The sequence below is a fragment of the Patella vulgata genome, chromosome 7 (genome assembly GCF_932274485.2).
Source record: "Patella vulgata chromosome 7, xgPatVulg1.2, whole genome shotgun sequence".
In the NCBI taxonomy this organism is placed as follows: domain Eukaryota; kingdom Metazoa; phylum Mollusca; class Gastropoda; family Patellidae; genus Patella; species Patella vulgata.
The window spans coordinates 21,470,346-21,486,702 of NC_065885.2; the positions used below are offsets into that span (position 1 = coordinate 21,470,346).

Genomic DNA, 16,357 nt, shown 5'->3' on the forward strand with positions numbered 1-16,357 from the left:
AACCTACTCTGAACGTTGAAAACCTGTCAGGTTACGAAATCACTACAGTATTTATGAATGGCGCGATCCCGCGGAATTTACTTGATATGATACAAAACGATACAATTGTAGCACTTATTTTAAAATATATTTCAATGTAGGTTGTTCAATTAGAACCTATGAGAACAGAAACGGTAAATAGGGTCCAAAGGATTGTCAAGGTTATTTTGGTATTAAAATAAAACTTACAAGCCTTTCCAAACTTCCAGGACACAATAACTCAATGAGGGTATAAGTAGGCCTAAATCAGGCATCATCTATGGCTCACAATATCTTCAAAAAGTTAAAACTCCATTTCTAATGAATTGTCAAAGTGAAAAGAACTGTGTCGAATGGGTTTCTTCCGGGACCAGTAGGCAGGAAGTTTGCCAGGATTTACTGTTTGCCAAAAATGTGTCGCATCGTCTCCCAATTTCGTAGTGTATTTTTTGTTTTTCTTTTTTTTTCTTTCACGTTTAATGTGAACATATTATACAAGTGCGGTCCATTGTATTATTACATAGTTACGTGGATGCTTCGGCGAAAATAAAATTCTTTGATTTCTATAGGCTACATGAATTATTCAACAATAGATCAACATAAATTATTGCGCTATTACGAAGGCCCATTAGTGCCAAACAAAAAAAAATATTAATCCGTTTGAACGAGTTAGTATCTCGTTTGAACGAATTAATTATCTCGTTTGAATTAATTAGTATCTCGTTTGAACGAATTGGTATCTCGTTTGAACGAATTAGTATCTTGTTTGAACGAATTAATTATCTCGTTTGAACGAATTAGTATCTCGTTTGAACGAATTAATATCTCGTTTGAACGAATTAGTATCTCGTTTGAACGAATTAGTATCTCGTTTGAACGAATTAAGAAGCCTACAGAAGCAGGGAAGGGACATGCAGGAATTGTGTTTTTCAAATAAAGATAATATGATTTAATGCGCGTAGGTTCTTTACTATTTCTGGCGTTAGCGTCAGTAGAAGGAACTACACTTGTGAAAAGGGGAATTAGTATAGAATACCGTGGAAATTATCCAATTTGTTTAATGTTAGCCTGGGTTAGCCACACCATTGTAGTGAAGTCATTGTTTATGTCATGTACAGGCATTACGACAGGTATATGTATGATATTGTAAGGACGTGGATTTGAAATGCACCCAATTATTAAATAAAATGGTAGATTGTGCCTTAGCTGAATTTTCACTATCTCAGTGAACAGCACTACAGGTATACGATTGTATGTAAGCGATGTTTACATATTAAGGATTAATGTTATTGTTGCCAGATGAACTTATTTCCAGTGTTGATTGCCTTGGAAGACGATTTCGGTGAGTTTCTAACATAGAGGGATGAGGTGGGAGTGTTAAAAGAAATAACCAATTTTCAACAGGAAGCATGCAAAATGAAACAGGAGTAGTAGTGACGCAAAATTTATCGCATTGCACGTCGCATCCCTCCCACGAGGAAACCTTACGGAGAAGCGGCGCTGTCGTTGGCCGACTTCCTCGATAGGACAGAGGACTTGAAACCGGGCATTCCATAGCGGAACGCTGGCTCAAGTGAGGAACGGCTGTTCTAACCGCCCTACGCTTTATTACCGGGAGGCCTTTCCCTCTTGGTTCACCTTTAGCCATCGTTCCCCTCGGCGGCTCTCGGTTTCACCTCCCCTGTTCTCTCGAGCAAGTCGACCAGCAGCAGCGTCGCTTTGCCACACGGGACCCTAGTGGAAGGAATGAGACGTTTCAAATCTACGTCTTTACAATATTAAAGATAATTTGTGTAAGATTTAGAGAAAGAGCTGGTCGGTCTTGTAATAATAGTTCAAAAAAGATAATGCAAAATGAATATATTGAAATTTTCATTACATTGCTTTACTCTGAGCGACGATATTAGCCTTTGAAGGTTTGACAATGCACGAATGTAACCACCGTACTGGTTGTTTGAGGCTTAGTCTCGCGTTATCATTTTTCAATTAAATCATTAAATGGCCGAACCGTTCTAATCTACTTAAACATGTTAATAAATGTCTAATGAATAGTTTATATAACATTTAAGGCCTACAGAAAGAACTGCAATAGGCAGATTTAGCTGTTGCATAATGCCTGTTTAAGCATATAAATGTCATAAAACAATGACTTCACTACGATGCTGTGCCTAATTCAGGCTAGCATTAAACATATTCAGCTTTTAAAACGTGGATAACTTCCAACATATTCTATACTAATTCTCCTTCTCATAAATGTAGTTCCGTCTACTGACGGTAACGCTAGAAATAGTAAAGAACTTATGTATTAAATGACATAATCTTTACTTAAAACACCTGTTAGGATCACAATTTCTGCATGTCCCTTACACGCTTCTGTACAATCGAAATCTTAATTCGTTCAAACGATATAATCAATTCGTCCAAACGAGATAATCAATTCGTCCAAACGAGATAATTAATTCGTTCAAACTAGATAATTAATTCGTTCAAACGAGATACTAACTTGTTTAAACGAGATAATTAATACGTTCAAACGAGATACTAATTCGTTCAAACGAGATAATTAATTCGTTCAAACGAGATAATTAATTAGTTCAAACGAGATACTAATTCGTTCAAACGAGATACTAATTCGTTCAAACGAGATAATTAATTCGTTCAAACGAGATACTAATTCGTTCAAACGAGATACTAACTCGTTCAAACGGATTAATATTTTTTTTTTTTGCATGGCACTAATGGGCCTTCGTACGCTATTGTAAAGTAATCTTGGTTAACTATCTTGGTTCAAATGCATGCATTTTTCGGAAGATAACAAATTTCTCATGGCTTAATCTACGCTCATGCATGTCTACTCAGATTGATTATTTATCATTTATTCTTCCGACTTGACTTCAATCAGATTAAAACAGGTCCATCACTTAGGACTAGATTCCACGAAACATAAAGATGGCGGTGGGCGTATTATAATATCCGACAATAAAGACTTATTTACTGACGATTAGCCTACCTTAGATTGCAAAATGGCGGACAGTTCAACTTCAAAGAAATGCTGACCTGTGTCTTTGAGAAAAGTTAAAGTGTACCAATATACACGTAGCAGCATATTATATAAAATGTGTTACCGTTTTATTTCTGTTTCATTTGTTTCGTGCAATTGCCTACAGTGGAGTAGATGTCAGTAACTAACACAGCTATGATTTTAGGTGAAAACATTTAATATTTCAGAAAAGAGATGTAAGAAAATAAAGATAGTGGGAAGGGCCAATTAGCTGTAAATAAAAGGAGAGAGAGAGGGGGTGTTTGTGTGTGCGGGGGGGGGGGGTAACTTGTAAGTAATTGGTTTATTTTACGGGCCCATTTTCCTATGAAAAACATATTTAGCCTAACTTTTTATAATCCGGATAAAACTAGAAAAATAATGTCATAGTACCAATCAAATAAATTAATCAGCTTGGTTTGTTGACAAGGTCCTAAATTCCTCCTTAATTTCATATACGTTCACCATTTAATATCTTGCCGATTGTTTACATTGGTTTTCGCGGCTTCTGCCCAGTATGTATAGTAAGCTGCGTGTCATATGACGTCAATGGTGTGATCATTCTACAGTGTAATATTTTTATTCTGTGATCACTCAACAATTTTTCAGTTGAGATGCAACATTCAAAGAAGTACGCTTACTTTTTATTAGAAAACGTGTGAGGCTGTGAACCACCCTAACTAAGTCCAGTGGTTTTACGGATTGAGGTAAATTTGCTGATTCTGGACTTGTACATATTTATTATTCCCAAACTTTCGGACCTTCCGACTACAGGATTTATAGAAATCTGCATAATATTACTAACTTCAACACAATTGCGGGATCTGTTATTTTATTTATTGTATGTAAATATATAATATATATGGAATGTCTTAATACGGACTGTGTTAAGAGTAAAATAATTGGGCAAACCTGTTTATAGGTGACTTAATTGCATATCAATTTTACCGATTATGATTTTGTTCCTTGTGCAGACATATTGTTAAAAATTCAAAAGATAAAAAGTATAGGCTTATAGTATACACTTGACAATGGTCCCACTGCAATTGTATTTTTTAATACAACTGCAGGGCATATATATAACAACAGGAAATGCTTGGTCATGAGCTCCCACCCCACCTCTCACACAACTTTGTCTTGCACGTGCTTGTGGTACCAAAGGTATGACGTGCGTGCGCCACTTAATTTTGTTTTCGAATATGCAAATGGTGCGGATGAATCATGAACTAGGGCCCACGAAGTGAGGCCCTGCACAAATCTTACCCGCGGAGCAACCCCACTATAGCTCGCTGCACTATATAAGCGCCTGTCATATTATGTAACCCTGGTGTAAGTCTTTGCTTCATGACTTCATGTCAAAAGATAAAATCTTAGTTTGCGGCTTAGTTTAGTTTTTATTTTGGGGATACCATGATATTTTGGGGACTGGAGGATACAAGGCAAGGCAATTGTTATTAATTGGGACTATATACTGTAATAATTATAGTCTTCGTCTTATATTGCCCAAATAACGTCCAGCTTTATGTAAAAGAAAATGCATTTACCTTGATGGGCAGGATGCATTTTTCATTTAGATAATTTTCACAGTTGCATTATCCAATAATTAATCAATAAAAAGTTATGTTAAAATGTAATCCAAATGGACACCTTTTGCAAGATGACTCAGATTTCGATAGATCTTTCGTATAAATACAAAGTTAAAAATAGGTATCAACTCGAGTGTAATATCCTGTCTAGAAAAACGTGATAGCTATATATAACTACATTTAGATAACGATTGTGCCATTCTCCTAGCTAAAGCGGACTATTATGGACGCTTTATATTTTATCACAAACTGCAGCTACCGACATGGTTTACGCAAGGACATGACAGACTCTTAAAAGTGGCTTCTGTTTCAGCTAAACTTTAAGCAGATATACTGGAAATTATAATGTCAAAATACCCTTATAATTTTCACTGGATATACTTAGATCATTAGAAAACAAGGTAGGTACCGGTATTGAACTAGTTACGAGAACGGTATACCGGTGTGCTTGTCTACCTATAAAAAAACAACAAAAAAACATTTAACTTTCATACAAAATTTGCTTTCAAACATAGGGTTTAACAGATGGCACTCGGCTACGTTGCACAGGTAATATATCGCTTTAATCCGCTAAAATATAAAAAATATCAAGGCTTAAAAAATTTCTTGGACAACAAAATGGCAACGGACTTATTGCATCGCGAGCAGCATAGATCGATGAAATTTGAATTCCACATTATCCTTGTAAATAAATACTGGACGGAATTCAACCATTTTTGGACCGATATTCCCATTAGCTATTCATCTTTCACAGTATAGTAATTTGCAAATGATTCCTGTTCCTTGAAGTATTAGAAAAATAAATAAAAAATATTTTCCATTTTGTGTACATAAAATGGGTACATAAAATATTACGCGAAGGCGTAATATGAGTAAAAGGCACCATTCCGTCCGGACCAGTTTACGTTAAGCAGTGGACACATTAGCCGAATCAATCGGCGTCGAATTTTATTCGGCCGAATGGGTGGACACACTAGCCGAATGCCAGCTCCTTAAACACCTGGATTATGGCCCATGATTGTGCGAAAAATCACATTTTTAGCTTTTGGATTCTCTAGAGGTCCCATTTTTATACAGTTTTAAAAAACGATTCAATGTATCACCGTTGCACCTTAATGAAGGTTGGGTAAGATTTTCGGAAAATCGTAACGAAACGTCCTGACAAAATGGCCGCTTCTTATACGAAGGTTTTGGACCCTCTAGAGGTCAGAATTTTTGTCTGATTTTTATGAAACTTCAGACCAGAAATTCCTGGATTATGCCCCCTGATTGTGCGAAAAAGCGAGGGTTAATTTTAGCTTGTTCTCTATACTCTATACATCTCTTGCAAAATGTGGGCTTATGTCACGTGCCTGGCAACCGCTGGTTTTGAACTATTATCGCACCAACCATCTCTTTCTCTAAATCTCGCATAATATACTTTTAATACTTATAGAATCAACTTAAAGTTATTTTTGAAAGCGATTTTCCCCCTTTCAATGAGACAAAAAAGATTGGAACGATGACGACTATATAGGGTTTTATTTATGCTACAGGACAGACGTACAGAGTACTCAGTCAAGAAGTTCGAAGCAAACCGCCCAGTCCACAACAGCATGAATGCGACACCGGTTGTAAAGGAAACCAATAAGTAATACATATACATGTACTACTTTCATGAATCAATACTGTTATAAGTTCACATGCCTTCTACGTGTGACGTCACACCACACATCGTCGATCATTGGCTCGATAGTGCGTGCATTGCATGGATTTTTTTTATCCAAATGTACTTTATTTATTTTCCTAATTCTTCAAAAAATGTTTAACTTTTACCAGTTTTACAAGTTACCTATGGCATTATGGGAGATTAGATATAGTTGAAAGTTCTCGCTGAATAGTTTAAAAATAGATAACGTAAATAGAATATGCTGAAAATTTCAGTCAAATTGCTCCACTCTGAACCGATATATTATTAGCGATTAAATTTTAGGCCTAGCCTCGATCATCATTACTAAAGTCCGTACGATAAAAAAAAAAGACTCAATTATCCATTTTTACGTTTAATAATTTTTAAAAAATGTATTACAATCCGCTATAAATATCGCAGGCTAGCGATGGCATCGAAAGTTGATTATGATCTGGATAAGTTATTTGATGTCTAATAATTTAGATAACATTTCAGGCCTAAAGAAAGACTGCAATAGGCAGATTTAGCCCTTGCATAATGTATGTTTAAATACGTTTCTTTCCCCATCTCAACATCGTCGGTATTGTCCCACTGCTTCTTATTTTATCCTCTAACGGCATACATAAGCCATTATCATTAGGCCTACTTATTGACCGAGTGGACAAGAATACTGCCTGCGGAGCTCTATTGTCTTCACCCAATAATTTGTTATTCTAAATTTGAAATTTCAGATGAATAGGCCTACTGTATTGACAGGGTTCGTGATATTGATGATTGTAACATGTGTCACATCATGTGAGTAGCTATAGTATATTATAAAAATGCAAAGAACTGACTATGTGGACGTATATTGTTGTCACCCCTGTCCGTCTACAATTTGTTTGTGGGCACTCTACAGGTCATAGGTTTATATCTGAAAGATCTCGGTTCATTTCGATATTGGCATGTATCGGACTGTAACTTCATGGATTATGGCCCCTGATAGTACGAAAAATCATGTTTTTCGCTTCCGATTTTGATAAAACTTGAAATGTTTGCTTATAGCTCATCTCTTGCAAAATGTGGGCGTATCTTGCATGGCAACTGCTGGTTTAAATTACAAAACAACTCCTTGAAACTAAAAAGCTCCTGGTTAACATAAAAGAATTGTCAATTAATGGACTCCGCAAAATGGCTTGATCAATTGAGTACTGTGCTATGCTTATAGTTAAGCGTATGCTATGTTAAGTTATATTATGTTATGTTATGATATTAAAAGCAGCTCATAACGATTATTTTAAGCGAGTCAATCCAATTTCGTTTTCCAGTTGAATGTTCCTGTCCACCAGGAGAGTATGTCAAAGTTCCTTGTAAAGCAATGATATCAGCAGTTTGCGAAAACTGCAAACCAAATACTTATAATGGGCTAAGAGATACCAGCACATCGTGCGATGATTGTTTGCGTTTTTGTTACTACACAGCTGAAGTTGTATCACCCTGTACGCCAATTTCAAATCTGAGATGTAAATGTAAAGAGGGATATATGGAACAACAAAGTGTGGATTCAATGACATCATGCATACTAAGGCCTATAGTAAAATCAACAGAACAAGGTAATTTCTCTAGGCAGGGGTCAATTACCATTTTTGAATTGAAAAATCAACTAAATTAGCATAAAAGAATTGGAATATCTTATAATAGTACAATTTGTTGACCCGAATAAAGATTGGGACATTTTATTTAGTTACAGCCAGAGTGGCATTGTCCCTTTAAAGAGGACAGATTATAACGTCCAAAATATTTCGACATCGCTATCCCCACAAACCTATAAACAAAAAAGGAAACAATTGGTGGTGCATGTCATAACCCTTATATTAAGTGTACGAGAACTGCACTAGAAATAACCAAACAGAAACCAAGAAGACAAACCCGCGGACACACACAAACCTAAAGGCACTGGAAGTAGGCCTATAGTCCTATCAAAATACAGTATAGTATGATTGGATTGATCCCAAACTACCCTGTACAAACAAAATTTTAATGAGATCATCAGCTCTTTTCTATCTTTTTCATACACTCCTATTTCATGTGGGATTAGGCCTATATTTTAGCTGCACCACCCGTCCGTCAGTCCGTTCACAACCATTATAAACGTATAACGGTAAATCCCTTTGATCTTCGGGGTATATTCTATGCCCGGAATAACTTGCGGTCTGAAAGTCGGGGTTTGTTCTGATTAAGTGGGTGATCAATTGGCGTATAGTTTCATTACATCGGTGCCTTGAGTAAGTTCGATAATGAACATTTTCTGCTCAGGGTAAGCAGAGCGATAAGCAATTTGATTGGTCGAGACTTTGGAGCACAATAACTCTCATTCTAATTGAGCAACAATGTTCACATTTGGTGTAGGTGTTTATTAGGTGAATGCCTTGATGGAGGTCGAAGATGAGAATATTCTGCTAAGGGTAAGCAGAGATAAGCAATCTGATTGGTTGATGCTTTGGAACACGATCACTTTAGTTCTAATTAAGTGAGAGTGATGAAACTTGGTGTATAGTTGGGCACGATAACTTTGGTTATAATTAAGTGAGAGCTACGAAACTCCTAGTGTGGATTATAATTAAGTGAGAGCTACGAAACTCCGAGTGTAGATTCATTATATCAGGAGCGATAAGCAATTTGATTAATCAAGACTTTGGAACATAACAACTCTGCTTTTAATTGAGGTAGAATGTTTAAAACTGATGTGAATGTCTTGACTGAGTTCAATGATTAACATTTCCTGCTAAAGCTAAGCAGAGCTAAGCAATTTCTTTGACTTTGATTCTATCTGATGATGTATAGTTGTTAATCAGTTTGATTGCTCGATACTTTTGAAAAAGATAAACGTGGAATTAATTAATATGTGTCATCTATTTATTCCGGGATTTCAGCGGGGGACATTAGCCTCACTGTTGACTTCTTAATAATGTTATTTTTTCTTCTAGTTGTTACCAACTCTTCAAACGACCGTTTGGATTCTTCCAATAATTTCACGAAATACACGACTACTGCAGAAGATTTGAAATCTTTACATAAAAACGGCGCAAGATGCTCAGGTGAGGAACTTTGTGTTGAATACGGTATTGTTGGACGCTCAAAATTCAAATTGTATAAATACCGGTAAATTAGTTTTATAATATACTCTTCAAAAAAAGTAGGGGATATTCAGAAACAATACAAAACTGCGGAAATACAATGCTGTTTTTATTAGAGGTAACCATCGTATGTTAATAACAGGCCAATTGCTTACACATGAACATAAACAGTCGCAAAGAGATACACTGTCAAAAGTGAAAAAGTACGTTTTTGATTTTTGTCTTAAAAAATAAGTAATTGCTCCACCAATCCTCAGACATTCAGCAATTCGTTGTGGCATGCTCTTATTCAACCGTCCAATCACGATTTGGGGCAATCTAAACCAACCCCTCTTGCAATGCCACGGCCAATTCTTGCAGTGTTGTCGGTTGACATTGACGAACACGTCTCCCGATCATGTCCCAAACATGCTCTATAGGGGAAAGGTCAGGACTCAGCTGGCCAAGTCATATGGACAATATGCTGACGATGGAGGTAATAATTCACGACACGAGCGCGGTGGACACGGACATTATCACCTTGAAAGATGAAACGTCGACCTGCACATTGAGCAAAGGGCAGATTCGAACTATCGGTGCCAGGATTTGGTCACGGTTGTACCCTTCAGTGACCCTTCCTTAAAAATATGCAAGTCCGTTCTGCCAGGCATGGTGATTCCTCCCCACACCATAACAGACCCACGCCCGAACCTGTCATGCTGTCTGACGTTAACGTTAGCATGACGCTCATTTACACGCCTCCAAACGCGAGCACGCCTATCGGTGAAATCCAGAGTAAATCTGGACTCATCTGAGAACATAACATGGATAGGATAAACCAGCACGCGGCAGTTTTCATCAACCCTTCCTTGAAGTGTCAAATTTGACAACGAACCCCTCCTACGTGTATGGCGCTATCGCGTGTCACATTTGTAGCTCAGTGGTTCTGCTGGGGCGATAAGTTCTTCATCTGTGAACATACTCTCAAAGCATGTCAAGTGTCCATGGCTATTTATCATATCACATCCTGCATAGGTATTTGCATTTCAATATCCACTACTTTTTTTTGAAGAGTATAATATACGAAATACGGCGTTATAATTTTAGAAATAATTTTGAATTTTATCGTCATCTTTTCAGGTAGCCTTCCAGTTTTAACAGTTTTCATCTGTATAATATTGGTTTTACTCTACAGCTGATAAAACTACAAGCGACTATTACTATTACTGTGATATTCAAAAGCTGATGTGATAGTATAAATGATAAGATGTGCTTTCAATCATGGGGGTCTTCCTCATAGCCTCAAATACCGAAAAAATGAACACATATACAATGAGAACTAATTTAGATAGCTATAATAAATAATGCTTTATGATTTGATAGCCCCAATTTAACAAAAAGAGCATACCCAAACAATATAAATAGGCATAGCGTCATTATGGAGGTTTATGTTAAATACCATATAAGCTAATAAAGGTGTGTCAAGAGGTATTTTATTGTGATCAGTAAAACATATGTTTAATGGCGCATTGGCTTTCTAGAGTAACCTATGTTAAATATTTAACAATAAATACGAAATTGGTTGTGATTTTATTTATCTATTTATGACTATGGCTTCCTGCGTGAACAAATCTGTAGAACAAATATGAAAAAATGTTGAAAAAAAAGAATACATATATTATGGAGGCATAAGAACAGAGGTGTAAATATACATATGGACATATCATTATTTATAAGATGTGGTTGTATGAACCTTCCAAAACTGGGATTTCATATGTAATCTTCTCTATACCGTATTCAATTATAATATTTATAAGAAGATATATTTTCGCTAAATAGGCCAAATATCCTTTTGATCCAGCCTTATCGGAAACATTAAAAGTGAAATGTTAAATTTGTCTTGATAATTTTGATTTATTTTTATTTTTAAGAATCTAATGATGTATTCCATTTTCAAAATAAACTCTCTATATATTTACAATTAGAAACTATATTGAAACATATATATAAATTCGAGATTGTATCTGTGATATATATAATATATATTTATAATACAGACTGCCTATTTCTCTGAATTTATGTTTGTATATACAATTCTTTTTAAAAAAATAAATGATGCGTAGATGATGGTACGCACGAAACTATCAACAGTTAAGAGAATTCAACCAATTTTCTAACTGAGCATAGGTCAAATCAAGACATAAAATCCCAAACAAAAGACAAGGAGAAAACAGACATAAAATTTAGGCAGGAAACATGTTCAGATTATACATTTGTCTGAACTACTATACTATGATTACGTTAATTTCCCGGGACTGGTTGGGCCCCAGCAATGACATCGCGGGATGGGTTCCCCGGAACTGGTTAGAACCTATTGATTGGTAGAACCTCTAAGTTATGTAATTTAGTTAATTTTAGGGCCTAACCGATCTCTGGGCCCCCGAAAATCTGTTGGTACCTACCAGTCCCGGGGCCCCCAATATCTCCTACTGCCCAGGGCCCCAATCCTCGCCCCCTCAACCCAGGTACTGGTTGGCTCCATCCGGGATAAAATATTAATATTGTGGGGGGCCCCTAAATTTGTCCCAATTTGCCCCCCCCCCCTCTTGACTGATTTATATTTAGACTATTTTGTACATTTCACCGATGTGGTCACTTGTATTGTTGAATTTTACTACATATGCTTGCATTCGTATTTCTTGTGGCATATAGCAGACCATGACTCATGGGTTGCATTCCTTATTGTTTTCAAATTTGAGTGAAGTCTGTGTCACTACAGACCCGGGACTGTACAGCGCAGTGGACGCTTACGGCTAGCCCCCGGATCCATTCACTTTTTTAAAATTTTTTGGGGGAATTGTTTGTCTGTTTGTGTTTTTCTGAGTATGATATCTTGTCCGTGTATTTGTTTTTGTGTAAATTTTGTGTGGTGCAATCCCTCGGCACTTACTATTAGATCCGGTACTGGACAAGGGTTTCTCCGTTGTGCATTATCGGAAGACACCCCTAGTCTATATAATATTCACGAGGCGCAACGGATTATCAAGGTATCCTCGTTGTAAGGACGAATAGATAATCGGAAATAAAACCCCAGAGGCGGATTCAAGGGAGGTGGGGCGCCCCCCCCCCTTATTTTCGACAGTGCCCTTTTTTACTGCTGAAAGTGCCTTTTCTCAGACCCAAATATGTCCGTTTCCAACCCGTTGCAGGGATCCCAAATGACTCAAACCATCGATTCAAACACACCAGTCTAGTATAATTAATGCTTCCACTTTCAAACGAATTCTTGTTGTTTAGCTGACGGTGCCCTAATCCTATAGAGTAACTATAGACAGACATCTTGTGGAATCGGCGGCGTATACACTCATGTCCATCACCGACGCGAATGAGTGCAACTTGATGTAGCATTGTTTCATGTGTGGACAGTACAAAGTACAAGTTACAAGGCTTAAATAGTGAAGTGGCTAGGGAATAGATTCTTTTTTTTTCCCATCATAATGCCTCGCTCGCCCTTGACAATTTTCGAGCCGCATGTTCAACTGGCTTTTTTACTCGATTTTAAGGCTCTTTTTCAACGATTTCCAAACGTTTACTTAGACGAAAATATCAGCCAAAAAAAATCCCCTCTCCGCGGTCAGTGCCCTCATTTTGCGGCGCCCCCCCCCCCCGCCCCGCCCCCTTTTCAAAATTCCTAGATCCGCCCCTGAACCCTGTTCCATGAATGATGAATGGACGTCTTTCACTTTGGTATAAATTTGGGCAGATTTGATTTCTTCTAAAACTCATTTCAATTTAGAACTTAAAGATACATTATGGGAGATCACGAGTTGGCAGTTCTCACTATAATAGTTAAAAACTACATAATGTAAAGGCAATAAGCGACCGAAAGTTCCGCATAGCCTCGGCCATTATTACTAAAGTCGGTACGACAAAAATCCTTAAATCGAGAAGGAAAGTTATGCAGCAAATCAGATCATAATCCAACAATTATCGCAGGCTAGCGTTGACATCGAAAGTTGATTATGGTCTGGATACGTTAATTAATGTCTAATTAATAGTTTATACAAGATTTCAGGCCTAAAGAAAGACCTGCAATAGGCAGATTTAGCTCTTGCATAATGTATGTTTAAATATTCTTTTCGCCCACAATGTTTATTTCTAATGGACCTTCTGAATATGTATTTGAACTATAATATTTGAAAGTAGAGCGAGAGAATGGCTATATATTATAGCAGTTCATTGTATTGAGTTTATTATATTATTGTGCTTTATACTTTTACATTCATTTATTAATAAACTTCTAAACCCAAAGACACATTTCCTTTCTTCGACTTAAATATGCAAACAAAACAATAGGTATACCATCTGTCGACACTTCTAAATTTTGCCCCGAAAAGCGATATCAAATAGGGGACACAACTTGCAACATAAAAGACGCAGAAAGATCTACGATAGATAAGGCAATAAATGCAATCTCTAACAATGTGTATTTTAAGTTTTGGGATTCGAGAGTTTGGTCTGATTACCTGCACGGAACTGACAGAAATATAGAATCCCAAAACGCTAAACCCATTTCCTTAGATCTAGAAATTTTCCCTCTTAACCATAAAACGATCAGGAAAAGATATCCCGGACTAACAACAGAACAATAACTTTAACGACTGGATAATGAAAACCTTGCCTTTTATACTACAAACTTCCTGAAAGTTCAGAAAAATCTGATTAAAACGTTGGCCTCTACATACCTGACAACAAATGTTAAGAAATATATATTGGGCTTGTCTCATTGTCTTCCAACATTGAAACATATTTATGAACGAAAACTATTCACATTACAAATTATTTTGTTTTAAAAAAGGTTATTACTCTCAAATACTTACCACCACGACACTGTCCGCACTTGACTGCATGTGCGGGTGGCTTGTCAGTACAATAAATAAGATACTTAGAAATACTTGAAAATGAAATCGAAAGTAAGTCTGATACTCGAAAATATCAGCGTTTCAGAGATTTTGTAAATCAGATCATTCTTAGAAAACAACCCTATAATAAAACCAGTCAAGAGAGAACGCAATATGATTTAAGAATCAACAGTAGGCTATTTGTATATACTTGTTCGCGCCATCCATAGTTTCCATAACATTTTCAGCTCTCGTGTATAATGTCGACAGTGTTCCTCATTATACCGTAATGAAAAATGCCGCCAAACAAGTTTTAAACATTTCCATAAAGATCTTTGTCTTATATTGTGACCCGTTTTCCGTTCATAAGATTTCGTAAATCAATCGTTAACGCGGAGATAATTTCTCAATTTAAGGTTGGGAATTTCTAAATTTCTAATGCATGGATTTTTCTGTATGACCAAATGAACAATCCGATATAAAAAATACTGTATCCTGTCCTGTGGAGGGCTCACAATAAAGGTTGAACGGACTAACAAGATTTACGATAATATGCGTCCCCTTTATAATTTCAAATTGTTATTTATTTTCAAGACCACTGCAATAAGTTTATCACTTCGAAATTTAACCAAGAATCTGGCAAACAGTGATTACGATAAGGGCATAACAAACCTTTGATTAACATTCGTATCGATCAGGAACAGCGACCATCTTAAATATCATTAACAATGCAGGGGGGATCTAAGAATGGGTAATTAATTCCCACTCAACACCAAGCCTGACAAGCAGGCCTCGTAATGCATTTTTACTGGAGTTTTTACAGCAGCCGGAGGCATTACGTGCTTTAAAAAAATCTATTTCTTAATAAAAGCTGTGAAACTCAGTTTGCGTTTATTACCCCCACATATTAAGCTGAACTCCGATTACAAAACTACAGAAATATAAACAAAAAGTTAACGCCCTAAACAATCGCCATATTGACTGTCCGTCTACCGCCTTGAAATCACTTTATATTTTAAGTAACTGTAATTTCTACACATTTCCGGCGCCCATTCAACTACTCATACACATGAATTCTAGTCGCGCGTCAGTTATTTGTCAGCGAAGTATTGTAATGTCTCCACAGGGAAGAATTTTGCAGACTTTAGAAGTTATTTTCGAAATTTCCTGGGATTATTTAACTTGTATAATAAGGACAAATCCTACATCAATATTTAGAGTCGTAAAGACGTTTAAAGATTAATATCTCAAATTTACTGGAACTGTTTGATTGCTCGATGTGCTGATTCAGTTATTTGAAAAAAAATATTAATCTTGTCATCAACACCCTGTAATCATCTCCTGAATTTTTACGGTTTTTGATCTGGAATTCTTTGAATACTTAAACTTTGTAATTTAAATCAGTGTTTTTGAGAAATTGTTTTCAAGCTGCTAGTGCCTGGCAGCATTTAGAGATACAATAGTTTTGGAATCCCCTTAAAGAATAACACAATAAAACATTTATTAATCTAGATAAAGTTAAATATATAAAACATCGTATCATACAAATCAACATTATTAAATAGCATTAACAATACAGTAATATATACATTTATCGCATAATATTTTGGGGAAAAAACATTAAAAAATATAGTAATACAGATATTGCACAATATGAAAACCAGTTATATGTTGATTAATAAAGTGTACGAATCCGTAAAAAAGCTGAACTTTTAAATTAAAACATTGATTCCATCTTGTGTTTGGCAGTGTGTGTGTGTGTGTAACGTTATATTTTAGTTTTTAACATGAGCTACCCCTCTCTCTTTCTCTGTGTTACACAAAGGTAAACGACTTGACTACAATAGATTTATCATAATAAAAATTAATATATTTTTAGTAAATTAAATACAAGTCCAATCCATGATATACAGTAAAATAGAAAAGATTTATCAAAGGATGAACCGTTTTAGCATGGCTTTCTTTCTATAGATTTTTTGCATATCTGAGCCACGGTATTTGTTTGAGACTGGTTGAGATAATTAGAGTGTTGAAAAACACTGAGGGAG

The 16,357-nt window shown here is 36.1% G+C and overlaps 1 protein-coding gene and 1 long non-coding RNA gene across 5 annotated transcripts in view; one reads left to right on the forward strand and one right to left on the reverse strand.

Annotated features, from left to right (window-relative positions):
- LOC126827655 (serine/threonine-protein kinase TBK1) overlaps positions 1-4,754 on the reverse strand; it is a 41,374-nt gene extending 36,620 nt beyond the window's left edge. Inside the window, exon 1 of the mRNA XM_050557098.1 lies at positions 4,603-4,754. The gene's annotated coding sequence lies outside the window, so the exon portion shown is untranslated. The remainder of the gene's footprint in view (positions 1-4,602) is intronic.
- LOC126827668 (uncharacterized) lies at positions 3,624-11,296 on the forward strand. 4 transcript variants are annotated; one of them, XR_007682826.2, is made up of 5 exons: positions 3,624-3,765; positions 7,045-7,108; positions 7,621-7,905; positions 9,280-9,390; positions 10,549-11,296. It is a non-coding gene; the product is annotated as an uncharacterized LOC126827668 (long non-coding RNA). The 4 variants fall into 4 exon arrangements; XR_007682827.2 differs by lacking the exon at positions 3,624-3,765 and adding an exon at positions 4,343-4,387; XR_007682825.2 differs by lacking the exon at positions 3,624-3,765 and adding an exon at positions 4,830-5,045 and having other exon boundaries at positions 10,549-11,294.
- Positions 11,297-16,357: the final 5,061 nt, after the last annotated feature.